The 16989-nt window shown below is 39.8% G+C and overlaps 1 protein-coding gene across 1 annotated transcript in view; it reads right to left on the bottom strand.

The window, feature by feature from the left end:
• THRB (thyroid hormone receptor beta) overlaps nt 1–16989 on the bottom strand; it is a 271485-nt gene that overhangs the window by 184109 nt on the left and 70387 nt on the right. The window contains exon 2 of the mRNA XM_026649372.1: nt 15566–15595. The gene's annotated coding sequence lies outside the window, so the exon portion shown is untranslated. The remainder of the gene's footprint in view (nt 1–15565; nt 15596–16989) is intronic.

Raw genomic sequence — 16989 nt, 5'->3', positions numbered from 1 at the left:
CCATGCGCAGGGCCAGAAAAACAGGCAGAACTGCAGGGTCTCAGTGTGTAGATGAGAAGATGGTGTGGGGAAAAGGGGTTTAGGTTCATTAGGAACTGGGAAAGGAGGAGCTTATACAGGAAGGATGGGCTACACATACACCAAAACAGAACCAGACTTCTGGCATGTACAGTAACATTTAAAAGGTTGTAGAGGATTTTAAACTAAGGGCTGGGGGGGAGGGAGGGAGTAGAGAAGCCAACAGGTGCAGAGGAGCACATGGTTCAAGCAAGGACATCCCTTAGGGATGAAGTTATGAAAGGGGGAAACTCTATGTCCCAAGTAAAGATGTTAGGAAAGAAGTTGGTAAAGTACAGGTAGGAGCTAGTGAGGAACAGTCAAACAGAAAAGAGTTCCATTTAAGTATAACTCATAAAGGTAAGCAACTGAATATTGATAAAATGTGCAAGTGCTTACATACAAATGCTAGAAGTCTAAATACTAAGATGGGTGAACTAGAGTGGTTGGCATTAAATGAGGATATTGATATAATAGGCACTGCAGAAACTTGGTGGAATGAGCCTAATCATTGGGAATGCAGTAATACCAGGGTACAAAATACATAGGAATGACAGTATAGTTCATGCTGGTGGGGAGGGTGGCACTATATGTGAAAGAAAGCATAGGGTCAATAGTAAAAATCTTAAATGAATCAAACTGTACCAAAGAATCACTTTGAATAGAATTCCATGCTTGAACAATAAGAGTATAGCAGTAGGAATATACTATCGACCACCTGACTAGGATGATGGTGAAATACTCAGGGAGATTAGAGAGGCTACAAAGGCAGAAAATGCAATAATAATGTGGGACTTCAACTATCCTCCTATGACTGGGTATATGTCACTTCAGGAAGGGATGGAGAGATAAAACCTCTAAACACCAAAACTGACTGTTTCTTGGAGCAGCTTGCCCTAGAACCCACAATGGGAGAAGCAATTCTTGATTTAGTCCTAAGTGGAGCACAGAATCTAGTCCAAGTGGTGAATATAGGTAAACCACTCACTAATAGCGACCATAATGTAATTAAATTTAACATCCTTGTAAGGGGGAAAATGCCAAAGAAACCACAATAGCATTTAACTTCAAAAGGGGAACTAAACAAAAATGAAAAAGCTAGTTAAATGGAAATTAAAAAGAATAGTCACAAGGATGAAATGCTTGCAAACGGCATGGAAATTATTTAAAAACACCGTAATATAGGCCAGGGGTCGGCAACCTTTCAGAAGTGGTGTGCCAAGTCTTCATTTATTCACTCTAATTTAAGGTTTCGCGTGCCAGTAATACATTTTAATGTTTTTAGAAGGTCTCTTTCTATAAGTCTATAATATATAACTAAACTATTGTTGTATGTAAAGTAAATAAGGTTTTTAAAATGTTTAAGAAGCTTCATTTAAAATTAAATTAAAATGCAGAGCCCCCAGACCAGTGGCCAGGACCCGGGCAGTGTGAGTGCCACTGAAAATCAGTTCGCGTGCTGCCTTCGGCACGCGTGCCATAGGTTGCCTACCCCGATATAGGCTCAAACTAAAGGTATAGTGTCCAAAAAAAAACTAGTAATAGGACCCAAAAAGCCATCCTGGCTTAACAGCAGAGTAAAAGGAGTGCTTAGAAGCAAAAAGGCATCCTCTAAAAATTGTAAATCAGATCCTATTGAGGAAAATAGAAAATGCATAAGCTCTAGCGAGTCAAATAGAAAAGTTAAGGCAGGCCAAGAAATAATTTGAAGAGCAACTAGCTAAAGATAAAAATAATTTGCTATTAGTTTTTGTAAGTCCACTAGAAGCAGGAAGCCTTCCCAACAATCAGTGGGACCACTGGATGATCAAGGTGCTAAAGGACCATTCAAGGAAGACAAGGCTATTACAGAGAAGCTGAATGAATTCTTTGCATTGGTTTTCACTACAGAAGACATGAGGGAGATCCCCACACTTGAGCCATTATTTTTAGGTGACAAATCTGAGGAACTGTCCCAGATAGAGGTGTCAGAAGAGGAGGATTTGGAACAAATCGATAAATTAATCAGTCATAACTCACCAGGACCAGATGGTATTCACCCAAGAGTTCTGAAGGAACTCAAATATGAAATTGCAGAACTACTAACTGCAGTATGTAACCTGTCCCTTAAATCAGCCTCTGTACCAGATGACTGGAGGGTAGCTAATGTAATGCTGATATTTTTAAAAGACTCCAGAGGTGATCCTGGTAATTACAGGGTGGTAAACCTAACTTCACTGTCAGGCAAACTGGTTGAAACTATAGAAAAGAACAGCATTATCAGACACCTAGATGAACATGATTTGTTGGTGAAAAGTCAACATGATTTTTGTAAAGGGAAATCATGCCTCACCAATCTATTACAATTCTTTGAGAGTGTCAACAAGCATGCAGACAAGGGTGATCTATAGTGTACTTGGACTTTCAGAAAGCCTTTGACAAGGTCTCTCACCAAAGACTCTTAAGCAAACTAAACAGTCATGGGATAAGAAGGAAGGTTCTCTCATGGATCAGTAACTGCATAAAAGACAGGAAACAAAGGGCAGGAATAAATGGTCAGTTTTCACAACAGAGAGAGGTGTTGGGATCTGTGCCATTCAATTATATTAATAAATCATTTGGAAAAGAGGGTGAATGGTGAGGTGGCAAAATTTGCAGACAATACAAAATTACTCAAGATAGTTAAGTCCAAAGCTGACTGTGAAGCGTTACAAAGGGATCTAACTAAACTGGGTGACAAAATGCTAACAAAATGTTAGGAACCATTAAGGAAGGGATAGATAATAAAATAAAAAAAATGATAATGCCAGTATGTAAATCCATGGAACACCACACGTTGACTATCGTGTGCAATTCTGGTTGCCACCTCCCCAAAAAGATATATTTGAACTAGAAAAGGTACAGAGGATGGCAACAAAAATTATTAGGGGTGTGGAACAGCTTCCATATGAGGAAAGATTAAAAAGACTGGGATTCTTCAGTTTAGAAAAGAGCTGACAAAGGGAATATATGATAGAGATCTATAAAATCATGAATGGTGTGGAGAAAGTAAATAAGGAAGTGTTATTTACCCCTTCACATAACACAAGAACTAGAGGTCACTAGATGAAATTAATAGGCAGCAAGTTTAAAAGAAACTAAAGGAAATTTTTTCACACAATGCACAGCCAACCCGTGGAACTCGTTTCCAGTTATACTTTTGGCCTTCAAAACATCCCCTGGCTTCAAGAAAGAATTAGACAAATTCATGGAGAATAGGTCCATCAATGGCTATTAGCAAAGATGGTGAGGGATGCAACTCCATGCTCCAGGTGTCCCTAAACCTCCACCTGCCAGAGGTGTAGATTGGATGACAGGGGATGGATCACTAGAAATTGCCCTATTCTGTTCATTCCCTCTGAAGCATCTGACAGTGGCTGCTGCCAGAAGACAGGATACTGGGATAGAGGGACCACTGGTCTGACCCAGTGTGGCTGTTCTTATGTACAAATGTCTAGAAGACCTAGACTTTGCTGATGATATTGCCCTACTGAGCACAAAAAGTTACAAAAACAGACAACCTGGCAAAAACAGCAGGAAAAGCAGGGCTCAAAATTAGTTAAGCTAAAACAAATAGTCTTTAAACCCAGACTTCAAACAGTAACGTCACATTAGAAGGGAAAAATATGAAGAAAGTTGAAGAGTTCACCGACTTGGGCAGCATCACATTGGCCAACGGAGACCCTAAGAAGGAAATGACATTAAGAATAGGACAGGCATCCACAGCATTTACTAAACTCAACTGATGAAATCAATATATAAAGCATCAGAACAAAACAGAGAATTTTCCATTCAAATGTAATCTCAATACTAATATACAGCTATGAGAGCTGGAGATCCACTAAAATGTTAGAAAACTAGACACCTTCGAAAATAAATGCCTACCAGAGAGTCTGGGAATGGGTTGGAAAGACTTCAGAAGAACCCTTAGGAGGGAGAGCAGAACAGTTGATCTCAACACCCTAGAACTGAAGGAAGCAGCAGCAAATGACACAGAGGAATGGAAGAGACTAGTTTCTGCTTTGTGCACCAACATTGGGATGGAAAGGATGTAACATAATGTATATAACTGATCATCTTTGTTACTCTTCTCAAGACTCCAGTCAGGCTGTACCTAACTGGGTAATAATTTGGTTTGGTCACAACTAATTTTAGCAGTTGCTAAACTGAGAAATTTTGGAAAGTAGAGCCTAAGGATCAATTGCTTCAGTCACACCTGTGCAGCCCTACATGGTTGTATGAACATGAGTATAGCTAAGGGCAGAAAATCACCCTAAAACTTCAAATAGTTTCCATTTGTTGAATTTTCATTTAATCCAGGAACCAATCAGCCAAAGTGTCTGAGTTATTTCTAAAAACCCCTCTAGTTTTCTATTTTCTTTAAAAGAATCAGTTGGGCTAAACAGCACCATTCAAAATCAGTTTGTTTTCTGTCTCTCATACAGATCTAGCTTAATCTAACCTGAATCATTAAAACCTACCAATGAACACACCAAACAGCCCATTTTCCAGACATGTATGATATACTCATTTGCAAATCACTTTCCTTTTTTTCCTTCTTGATCACAATTGATCATAACACTTAACGATCATGTTATACCACATATAGTTTTTAAAAGGTAAGAACCATTTTTAGATTGAACATATTCCATTGGCATTCTAGAGAAGGTGGAAAAGATCAAGAGGATCTAAAAGGATTATGAACAGATTTACAAGCGGAACATGATATTATGACAATCAGAACCAGTAGTTTCAGAATGTTACCTAATGTGATGGGGCAAGGCCAGATGGCTACAGTAAAGTAGTGAGGAACAGGTTTAACCTCCTTTCAGTCTTCTTGTGGATGTGACTAGTTCTCAATGCAGTTAAAAATAATTTGAAAAACACAGAACAACAAATCCAGTCCCATATAGCGGATGACACCAAGCACAGCATGCCACTTTCCCATTCTAATAGATCCAGTATTGGTTGCCTAGAGTAGGGAACGCTTCTTGCCATTTTCATAAATCTTTTGCTGCCAGGAATGTGGAGCTCCTGGCATTAATCCTTCCTTCCCGGTAGTTTCCAATGGGTTAATTTCCAGCTATGGAGTTCATGCCTGGAAATGTGACTTCCAACACCAAGGATTTAAGAGATAATGTAGTTCTGTATCATGGTTAATTACTGGGGATCCCGATTCTTGGCATCATAGTTAAATATGATTATTCCTTTATGTCAGGTATTCACAAGTAGCTCAACACCGATCTTTTTTATTTTCCTGTATGACCTCATATCCCTGTTTCTTTGGCTTAAAGATGTAGTATATTATTCTACTCCACAATTAGCAGAAAAAAGGCTTCCTGCACCATCATATGTCTGGGGCAGGAGACAGGTGGATTTGGGGAAATAAATCCGAAGGAAACCAGGAATTTCAAACCTGATCCTGAGGGTTCTCTCTCAATTTACCATACCCTATAACCTACAAACAAACTGCAATTTATGCTTTAATCAGGGACCTGTGATGTTCTGCAGAACTTCAGTGCTGCTTTCTGCATTAAGGGTCAAAGGTTTCTGAGGAGGATTTTTTTCCTCGATTTTCTGTGTCACTTCAGTGCAGACCTGAAAACATGCTAACCTCTTATGATGCACACACAGGTTTAAAGGGTAGGTATCTATTAGATTATTTTTCTCTGCAATTTTATGTTTTTACCTTTACTAAGCAAATTAACATTCTGACTCTAGGAGAGGGCAGATTTTTTTTAAATTAACTTCCCAGAAAAGAGTTTCACAAAATGATAGTAAGGCAAATGCTGCTCATGGTCTTATTCTGACCCAGGGAGAGAGGGGAAAGTGTTTTGTAACTGGGCAAAACTTTAATAGCTAGATCCAGCCAGTAGGCTTGACTTAGACAAAAGCCCAGTGATTGCCTCTGGACTCACTAGTTCCAGGAAGAGATCCTCCTATCACACTACATAACAAACACAAGTTGTTACCAACCCTGGATTATACTATCACCTGTTTTTGTGCAGATGAGTAGAAAGGGAAAGCAGCACAAGGATCCTCTCCCATTTTGGAGCCCACATAAGGACAAACACAATAGAGACTGCTCAAGCCTTGATCCCTCGGAGGAGCAAACCACCAAAAAAATAACACAAGGGAGGTTGGGTCGAAAAGGATGAGAGCCCATGCCCTCCATCCTCATTCTGCTCAAATCCATGGAACAGGGGAAGTGTTCTGTTGGGGAACAATCTGCACTATGCTAATGGCAGTCTGCACTCCTGTTTGCAACAAGCAGCCCCGGAATAGTTTGTCTCCTGAAGTGGTGCTCCTCTTAGAGCGATGTGCATCTGCACTTACCCCTACTCACGGATCTGTGCATATTGTGCAATTGAACCCTCTCTGTATAGCAGCTTGCATATCATAAAAGGCTGAAGAATTTGAAACTGGCCCATCAGGGTGGCTAATGAAGGTCACTCACACCTTACATTCCATCCTCTGAGGAAGAGGAGTGGAGATGGGGCTTTGAAGTTAAAAAGAAAAAACACCCTTTTGAAGGGATCTTTTTTCTTTTTTTAATTGAATTTTAAACAATTTGCCTTTTTGTGCAACCCAACTCAATAAAATGAGGGAATGTGGGCTTGGGGTTTGATTTGTGTTGTTTTTTTATTTCCTATTTTATTTTATCCTTGCCAAGATAAACCATCCATGTTCTGAAGGTACCTAAGCCTCCTTGTAACTACCTTTGGACACACATAGCAACAGTTTACTTTAAGCTTATGCACATAAAGCTGCACACTTCTGCTTCATAGTTAATTAATTCTTACTTTGAATAAAATGCTAAAACATCGGCACCTCTCACAATAGTTGGGGAGGGAAAAATATTACTATTGACTACATATTTCTTTTGTAGAAATATGCTATCCTATGACGCTAAGAAAATTAATCTTGACATCTACTTTTCCAGTATGGTTGTGACTTATAGATATGTCTTTGCCTTCTAGTAAGTTGCACACTCAGTAAAACTACACGTGGCTTGAGGAAGCTGTGTTTTCATTTTGGCAAAACATAAGTCATTGTGTTCTGGTTTTGCCAGCACAGGTAGAGTCTTGCCTAATTCTGAGTTAGTTTTGGATTCACTACCTATCAGTGATATTTATTAACAAGCTGTGAACGATTCTAAACTTTCCTACGCAAGTCTAGTAGAAGCTCACTAATTTGCACACCCCACAGTTTGCACACGAATAAATGGTGGTATTTTCTCACTTCTCAGAAAAGATATTATAGCAAAATGTTATAGTTGAATCTCATGTTTCTAAGACTTAATCCTACTACAATATAAGAAATAATTAACTACACCTGTCAAATGAGTGAATAACGTACATTTGGTGTTGCAGTATACTCTTTTTACTGTTTGTCTGCTTACGTAATTTACAAAATTCAGTAATTTGCAATGTCTCCCCCATGCAGTATTGCAAACTAGCCAGGTCCTAAACTATGAGAAGAGAGGGCTATTGGACTCCAAGAACCAGAGGACACAGGAGAGTGATTAAAGAGTACTATATTAAAGGTGAATTAAGCAAAGCCACAGAGAAGAAAATGGAAACAACAGAACAAACGTTAGCTCCATGGATGATGATGAACAAGAATGACTTAAAAGCATTTGTAGATTTCAGCACGAGATCAGCAGCAGTTTCTAGATACCCTGAGTGGTGGGCTATGTATATACTGAAGTTAGACAACCGTGCCTGGCCCGTGCCAACTGACTTGGGCTCACAGGGCTTGGGTTATGGGGCTGTTGAACTGCAGTGTAGACATTCCGGCTCAGGCTGCAGCCCAAGCTCTAGGACCCTCCCACCTCAGAGTCCCAGAGCTCAGGCTGCAGCCCAAGCTCGGATGTCTACATTGCAATTAAACAGCCCCTTAGCTTGAGTCAGCTTGCACAGGCAGCTGCGGGTTTTTAATTGCAGTGTAGACATACCCTCAGGGACCTGGGGTTGGGGGTGAGGGAGTTGCTGAAGGTTGAATGGAACTAAGGACATTTAGTGGGCAGTCACTTCCCCACAATCTCTAATCTACCCACTTGCCCACACATCTGTGGTTATCTGTACACTTGAAACTGCACTTAACTTCAAGGCCTTTGCCACATTTTCATGCAGCTCAGTGAATGATTGGGGGGACTGCTTTTGTTCAGAAATGCTTTCTGGATAGGTGGGGTGCAGTAACCTGAAACATGTTTCGGTAGAAAGGGCCCTTGCAGGTAGACAGTAGATGTGATGCTGAGGTCACTGCTTTGTAAAATGAGAGGGACAGAAGTTGTCGCTTGCCCTTCCAATGTGTCCATAAATTAAGAGCATGCTGACATTACCAAGAGAAGAACAGGACTTCTCATATGCTCCGTTTCCCCTGGTTCCTTCCCTCCACCAATGGTTGATTTATGTGCCCATACTGTACCATGGAATGCATCAGATTAAAGGAGTCATGCTAAAATGGTATGCCACTCTCCCATGCTGACAGTAAGTTCATCTGTTTGGCCAACTTGGCAATTTTAAGCAGTTGTGCTGTGAAACTCATTTAATAAAGAGCACTGCATAAATGCAAATCTCTCCCAGTGGCTGTAGCACACACCCCGGACCAGGCTATCCTTACTGAAGCCAGATCCATCTTTCTAAAATGTGAATGAAGACAAACATGTCCCTGATGCACTGGAATTACTTCAGTACTTCCTTGCTACAACTACAGAGTTGGACTCAATAGCTACATATACTTAATAGCTTCTTATTTTTAAAAAATAAACCACAAAAAGTCAATTTTCCATTTAGCAAAGAGAGAACATACCAGCTGTCCAGTTCTCTCAATGCAGCAAAACTCCACTGAATCATCAAGAGTTTCAGTGTTGTGCAACAGTGAACCCAATATTTTTAAATCTTATTTGAACAGACATTCTAAATACAGTGTATGCATCAGAGTATTCTTCCACCACTGAACTCAAGTCTAACCCAGTATATGAACTAGAACGAAAGGCACATTTATTTTAAGATGCCAGTGTGCTACCTAGACAAAGTACAGAATTGTCTTTGGAGACTGGAAATAATTATGTAAACAAAGACCACAAAACAAGATTTTCCATAGTTTTTGAACTCAGTCAAATATCTTCAATCTTTTTAATATGAATACAAAATCCTGGGCCAGCAGTGCATTTGCAATGAATCACAAGAACACCCCTGACCACAACTCAACCGCATTTCACTTTCATTTATTTTTGAGTGCTATCATGCTCCAATAGTAATGCTATTTGCAAACACCAAGAAATGCTATCTACAATCCTTCATGATTTTCTCAATTAACTGCCCTGCATCTTATACCATTGTTCAGTTGAACAGTTTTTTCTTTCGTCCTGAAAACTATTTCATTTACATTAAGTTCCTCAGATATGAACTTTCCTTCAGAAGGAAACAGTAACAATTTGATGCTTCAAATAAATTTGACAATGGAGCCAGCAATTTTCTCTCACTGCACAAGAAAAAATGCTCTTTCAGAACCGAGATGCCATTTTTCGGAACTGAAATATCCTTTAACAGTGACTTTGTGGTAGTAGCTGATGATTTAAGGAGTCTATTCTGAACAACTGATTCTTTACCCCCCAACCCTTTTCTTCCCATTTCTTTCTCTTTTGAGTGTTGTGAATAGGTTGCTACATTTTCCCATTTGAAGATCGATATACTATAATGCTAAGAAATAATCTAGTAAATGCCTAAAAGTTTGGTTTTCCACCCAACATAGAAAACCCCTCAATCACATACACGAAGAAAGAACCATCCAGAGTTAACAAAATGCAAACCAAACTGAACATATCATCAACCTCCCTTGTTTATAAAATGCTGAAGTTGTAGCTGCCCACAAGTCCAAGTAGTTAAAAACACTATGAAGGCATGATCAAAAGCCCATTCTAGATGACCACGGCCCCATTACTGAGGAAAATAATAGGAGTAATCTGTGTATAGAGCGTGCTCAGAACCTGTTGATGGTTCAAAGGGCATGCATGTTGAAATACAAGGATCAAGTAATCTCATCCCTAGGCCTCCTTCTGGAATGCCCCTTTATGGAAGGCTTGCAGAATGGCCTTTTATTAGGCTTTGAAGCAGATCCAGAATTGGAGTAGAAAATTCTGTCCCTTGACATTTTTTGGCGGTTACATGGGGCAACCCTCCAGTCAGAATTTTGCCCATAGCTTTAGGTCATTACTCCTTGTTATAGGATACTGCCCAAAATAATACCAATTCCTTCCAGAGATGCTATATTATCTAGGTTCAATAGGTACATTAAAGATGGAGGATCTGATTCTAATCTCACTTGGACCTATTTTCCACCAGCATGACTCCACTGACTTCAGTGAAGCTACTCCTGGCTTAAGTGAGATCAGAATTAGGCCTACAGTGTCAGTCTTACTGTTGAATTTCCTTGCTTTTATTATTTAGGTCAAATTTTCAATATTATTGTAGAAAAGCTTTTGTATGATATATAAATGACATTTAAGAAAGTGCTTGGATATTAAAGTTAATAATATAATGTACATTTATAGCAATGAGCCTATCACGTTAATAGAAAAGGATGAGATCTCCATGTATTTTTTCTGTACAATGTATCAGGTTCCCCCTTGACAGTAAATAAAATTATTTCTTCAATAAACCCCTTAAAAGCCATTTCTCCTCATTTGCTCACTGAAGGATCTGCTGTCTCCAGTCCAATAAAATTAGGATGCACTTTCTTGTAGCAGATAAGAAGTGAAGAGCCTTTCCTCCTATACTACCCAAGGATTCAAATGCAGGGCCCCGAGCAAAGATGTATATCTCCATACATTTTCAATACTGTGCAAAGTGGTTTACAATAAATTGGGAGTTCTATCTTATCTGCTGAAAATTTACCCTACATGGTCTAACGGTACAGTAATTTCAGATACACCAGACCTGAAATAGGTCTTGTTCAAAGAATGGCATTTACAGGACATTGCCAGAATAACTGAAAAAAATTCTCATCTTATTTTAGGGAGAAATTAAGGATTTCCTAATTAGACCACACAGGTAGCTTGATAACCATCACATATAAACTACTGAATAACTTTAGTATGAACTGCAAGTCATTGAATAAATTAGGCTAAATCATGCAGCCATCATTCAGACAAATGAGAATTTTGTCTTGAGTAAGGCCTGAGTAAAAACTGAGCAAGAACTTCTGGATCTGGCTCATTAACATTATTGTTATGTATTGCAAATGTGTATGTCACTAAATCAGCTGCATTCTGCCCACTAATCAATCTCTTCAGGAATTAATTCAAAGACTCTTCCTTTCTCAGCTGATATCATTCAGTCACCATAAAACAATAGCAACCTACCTCAGTGATAGTACTGAAAATTCCATAGAATCATAGAAGATTAGGGTTGGAAGGGACCTCAGGAGGTCATCTAGTCCAACCCCCTGCTCAAAGCAGGACCAACCCATGTCTTTGGCAGCCTATATCGTATAAGGCAGTGGCTCTCAAACTTTAACAACCCAAGGACCCCCATTTTGATTTTAAAATTTTCAGGGACCCCCAAGTCCCTGCTCAGCCCTTGCCCTGCCCCCTTCCCTGAGCCCATGCCCCTGCCCGCCCCCTTCTCCAAGGCAACACCCCCCATGGTGCAGGAGGGGGTGCAGGCTCTGGGAGGGAGTTTGGGTGCAGGAGGGGGTGTGGGCTCTGGGAGGGAGTTTGGGCACTGGAGGAGGTTTAGGGCTGGGACAGGGGGTGGGGTGCGGGAGGGAGTTTGGGTGCAGGAGGGGGTGCAGGCTCTGGGAGGGAGTTTGGGTGCGGGCTCTGGGCTGGGAGAGGGGGTTGGGGTGCGGGAGGCAGTGAGGGGGGCGGCGCTTACCTTGGGCAGCTCCCAAAAGCGACTGGCACATCCCACTGGCGGCGGCTCCTAGGTGGGGGGCCTGGGGGTCTCTGCGCGCTGCCCCTGCCCGCAGGCACCGCCCCCGCAGCTCTCATTGGCCGCAGGGATGTGCTGTCCGCTTCCGGGAGTGGTGCAGACCCAAGGTCCCCACTCCTCCCGCTCCCTTTTAGCACCTCCTTCATGCCAGGGAACAGCTGGAGGCACTGGGAGGGAAGGGGAGGAGTTGAGGGAGGGAGGAGGGGGAGGAGTTGCTCAGCAGGGCCCACGCTGGTATAAGGACCTATTCTGACTTCCTGCATGGCACGGACCACAGAACCTCACACACTAATTTCTGTAAGAAGCCCAATAATTTGTGGTTGAACTAGGGAATATCTTTCAGAAAGATAGTCAATATTGATTTAATAACGCTAAGTGATGAATAAACTACCACATTAATTGGTAAGCTGTTCCAGTGGTTAATTACAATCACTGTTAAAAATGTATGCTTTATTTCCAGTATGAATTTATCTTGCTTCAAATGTCAGCCATTGAATCTTATTTCGTTTAAAGAGGCCTCTAATGTCAAATATCTTCTCCCTGTGTAGGTACTCATAGATAGACTTGGCAGAATTCAATATTTATATTTTTGGTAGTTTATTTTAAGCATTTTTTTCCTATTTTACCATTTTACATTTTCACATTGTGGGGAGGTGTCAATAATGGTGTAATACTGCCATTACAGCACATTTTATACACATTAAGTAAGTTCTCAAGCAGCATTTTTCTCATCTTGTCTATCTGTAAATTTCAATCATCATCTAAGGAAATATTTTTTCATTGGTTTCTGTGTGCATGGTGAAATCAATGTTTACTGACATTTACTGATGAAAAATCTAATCCTTCCAAACCTGCTTATAGACTATAATCAAGTCGCCTCTTAAAATTGTCTTCAGGAAGTTAAATAGATTGAGTTCCTTAAGCCGGTTGGAGTTTCAAGCATGTTTAACAAGTTACAACTCAGAATGGAAGGGCCAGGTTAGGCTGCTGCTGGTGTGGGACAGCTGCTGTGGTGTGTTACAGGAGGATTGTGTGGTGTTTAGGCAACTGAAGAGGGACTATGACTCAGTACCCAGAATCCTCAATTCAAACAAATGTCAGAGAAACAATATTAAAAACATGTGTAGCAAGTTTTCTAATATCTGAGTGTACTATTTCCTGTCCCCTTGCAGGCACAGGTTTCTCTGGCTACCAGAAGTAATGGTATTCCATTCCCAAGCCCTTGTACATTTGGGGAAATGACAATGGGATATAGCACCTTCCATCTTCAGTCTACCCGTTCAGTTCAAAATGAGCCCAGGATGGTAGTTACCAAAAATTGTTGACCTCTAAAGGCTACTTGGTGTCCTGTGCCAAACACATTGGTGATCTCACGGGAGTATCCGATAATTGGATGTCAGCATCACAAAACCCATTTTTAAACAGGGCTAACAAGCTCTTTTCTTGGCTGTCTCAGGACAGATGCTCGGGAGTGAACGGAGGAGGAGATTTAACCATTTCCATTCATGATCTGAGAAAATGTATTGGGGCAATGTGAGAAAACTTCTGCTGCTGCTGTAATGCCATACTAATTAGTGATTACTATTTACATTACAGTAGCACACCAGAGCTTTAATCAAGGTCCTCTTGTGCTAGGTGCTGTACCACAAACACAAACAATTCATGTTGGGCAATATTGTGCCCAGTCCTTGTGCAGGGGAAAAAGCAGGGCAAAAGGCGCCTTTTGACTTGTATCCCCATTTAGAAGTCAGGCATGATGGCAGCTGTTGCACTCAATGTACAAGGGCTGCTCAGGGCTAGAGTCACTGCTGGGACTAGCTACTTCAAAGGAGGCAAGATGGAGTGGGTCCTGCCCCTCCACACCAACCAGCACGTTGCCCAACACCCGTGTTAGCACTGCACACTACAAAAGTTCTTGTGATGGGAGTATTCCCTAGGGAGACAATCAATCCCCTGGCAACCAATGGCTGGTGCGAAGGTGGCACAGTACAGCAGTAAATTCACCCCATTGTCTCTCAGAAGTCCCATTGGCACAAGCTGCTGCATACTATCCCCAAAATGGGGCTGTGACTAAAGGCACAATTCAACTGTCAACATTTTAAAAAAAATTAATTCCACTTAAAAGCCCAGAGTAAGAAGCTCCAGAGTGACACTGCTTAGAGTCTGCAGTTTGCATTTATTATAAACATTTTTTTATATTTTCCACAACAACAACAACAACAAAATGTGTGTTGACACCTCACTACTTTTTCACCACAGTTCTGATCATGGGTTTTTTCGTTAATATTTCGCACTACTATTGACTTGAGATTTCAAAGAGTTTACACTTTGCACAGCTTTTTAAATTTCTTCTCAACGTGCCCTCCTCCCTATTCCAACTGAAACCAGAAGCATATTTTATGTAAATGCAGCAGCGGTTTTAGAAGTCAGCAGGTTTGACAAAGCTCATCATGATGCACTGCTAATTGGAGGAAGTTTGACTTTGAATCAATGCAATGAATCCAGTTAGCTATTCTGAAAGCTTCTATAAATTAACAGTTGATAAGGTCTAAAATGGTTAAACTGGGGAGCAGTGTTAGGAAACAATAACAAACAGAAAAATCAGAACTTTTTGGATGTCTATGAAAATAAAACTTCTAACTGAAAAATAGCACTTGAAAGTACTTAGGTATTTCTCTAGCACTATAAAAAGGGTCATGCTCAGTTGCCTGTCAGAACAATTTGCCATCAAATATCTGATTGTATGTGATTTGACTTTACAGAAAACCTGCACAAATATAAGCAGCAGCAAATAGATTCCATAACATGGCACATGCATCTCAACATCCTCATCAGTAAGTGAACAGATAAAAAAATTGAAAACCTGCAGCATTGTTCTTCTAGTTGGTAACATTTGCCTTTTTTGTGCCTTCCTATCTATCTAGCAGACATACACAAAATCCATTTCCAAAATGTAATCTGACTTGTGTTGTAAGGAGCCGAGGATGACAGTCTTAAGGAGAGTATTCTTGTTTGGATGCACAGGGGTCTATTTACTCATGTAACTTTCATTAGCATTCATGGGTGTTACACACACTAGTAACCATGCAACAAGGCACGTACATATAAATTTCTTAAAACACAAAGAGCTTCTGAGCACAAAGTCATATCTTTTAGTGGTAATACCATTGGTACAGTACTTCATTTTCAGATTGCAAAACAACTCTCTTTTCAGGCAAACAAGTTAACTGTCAAAATAGCAGAAATTGTACCATACACTGAAAAAAAAAATATTTCTCTTGATGGCTTGGGACCAAACAAGTTTCAAAGTCTGGGCAGTCAGCCTGCTGGGATTTAGAAACTTCACTAGGGAGGGGAACAAAACTAAAACATGCAGCAACATCTGAACCAAATAATCATATTAGTGGATGTAATGACTTCCCCTTTTCAATCTATACTTTAACATATTGACTCAAACTATCTAGTATCAACCCTAAAATGTTGGACAGTTTTGTTAAAAATCAGCAGAATTATCTGAATATTTCACTGGAAATAGTATAATGAAATCTTACCTCATTAGAACTTCATTTTCAATACCTTTGCTGAAAAGAGTAAAGAAATCCTGTATTAAAGATCCATTTTGTAAAAGGTCTTTTCTGAAACTATTCACTAAATACATAAAACTACATTTTCTCACATCAGAGTTAAAATTATTCTCAACAACTTTATATGGAAATATTTTGTAAATCTTTTAACAAATATTTAAAATATTGTGAGAATAGGAAAACAAATTGTCATTGAACTAATTTGTAATCTGAACCCCAGGCTGTTCATACACAATTCACAGCTTTGTTTCACCACAAGTGATATTTTTATACCTGTATATTATTTATTACTTGTATTGCAATAGAGCCCCATTGTACAAGGTGCTGTAAGAGACAGACCCTGCCTGGAAGACTTAACAATTTAAGAATACTTGGCACTTTTTAAGAGAAACCTATGTGAAAATATACATATGTATACTGCTATTAGCCTCAGCCTGCATCTTAAGTGAGTTAAGGTAAATGGCTCACAATGACAAAGGTATGGAAAATTCAACCCATTTCAAACTCTCTCTGTCATCTCAGATAGTTCAGCAAAAATTATGAAATGTGGGTGGTTATAAAACTATTAATTTCACTGATCTTTTAGATTTCTGTGAACTTTGGCTAGCTTATGCTATTTGAACTAAGAAATGCGCAAGATATCAGTATTATGACTTGTGGGCCCAATTCTGATCCCTTTGAAGTAAAGGGGAGTTTTTATCACTATTAACATACATGAGAACAGGATCAGGCCTTTTATCTTTACTCATTTTCTATATTACCATAATATATATTGCAACATGGAAAAAAAACAGAAAGCCAGATCAGATAAAATTTGACAATGATTGTAAAGTGTCTGGTGAAAAGAAAGAAAGGCAAATGAGAATGGCAATGAATTGTGAGCAAACCAAAGCTTCTCAGCCTCCAGCACCTACAGTACGTCTCATTAACCATCAATAATTCCATTTGTAATTTAATATGTAAAGAAAACACAAAGTAAAAAATAATTCCCATCCCTTTTCTCAAGACTGAATTTAAAGCTTGGCCTCAACGCATGGGATCAATGTAATATAATCACACTGTTCAACAACTGAAGTTCCATCTTCTTCTGATTTTAATAATGCGATTCTTAGATGGCTGAGCTGAGTTCATCAGTATAAGGCATATTACCCTATACCAGAATCAGCTCCTGCTATAGCTTATAGCCTGTTTAACTACTGCTTTATAAAAGGAAGTCAAATATACAGTTTGAGAAAAGGTATAAGATCTAATTTTTATGGTCCAGATCCTCAGCTGGTGCAAACCAGTAATTTACATGTACACAAACCTTACAAATATTTCCAACCAGGGCCGGCTCTGGCTTTTTTGCCGCCCCAGGCAAAAAAGCCTCCGGCCGCCCCCCCCCCGCCCCC

The sequence above is a fragment of the Terrapene carolina genome, unplaced genomic scaffold (assembly GCF_002925995.2).
Source record: "Terrapene carolina triunguis isolate 2854851 unplaced genomic scaffold, T_m_triunguis-2.0 Scaffold84, whole genome shotgun sequence".
NCBI lineage: Eukaryota > Metazoa > Chordata > Testudines > Emydidae > Terrapene > Terrapene triunguis.
Note: the sequence above shows the minus strand (reverse complement) of the source record. Positions and strands in the feature narration are given on the sequence as shown.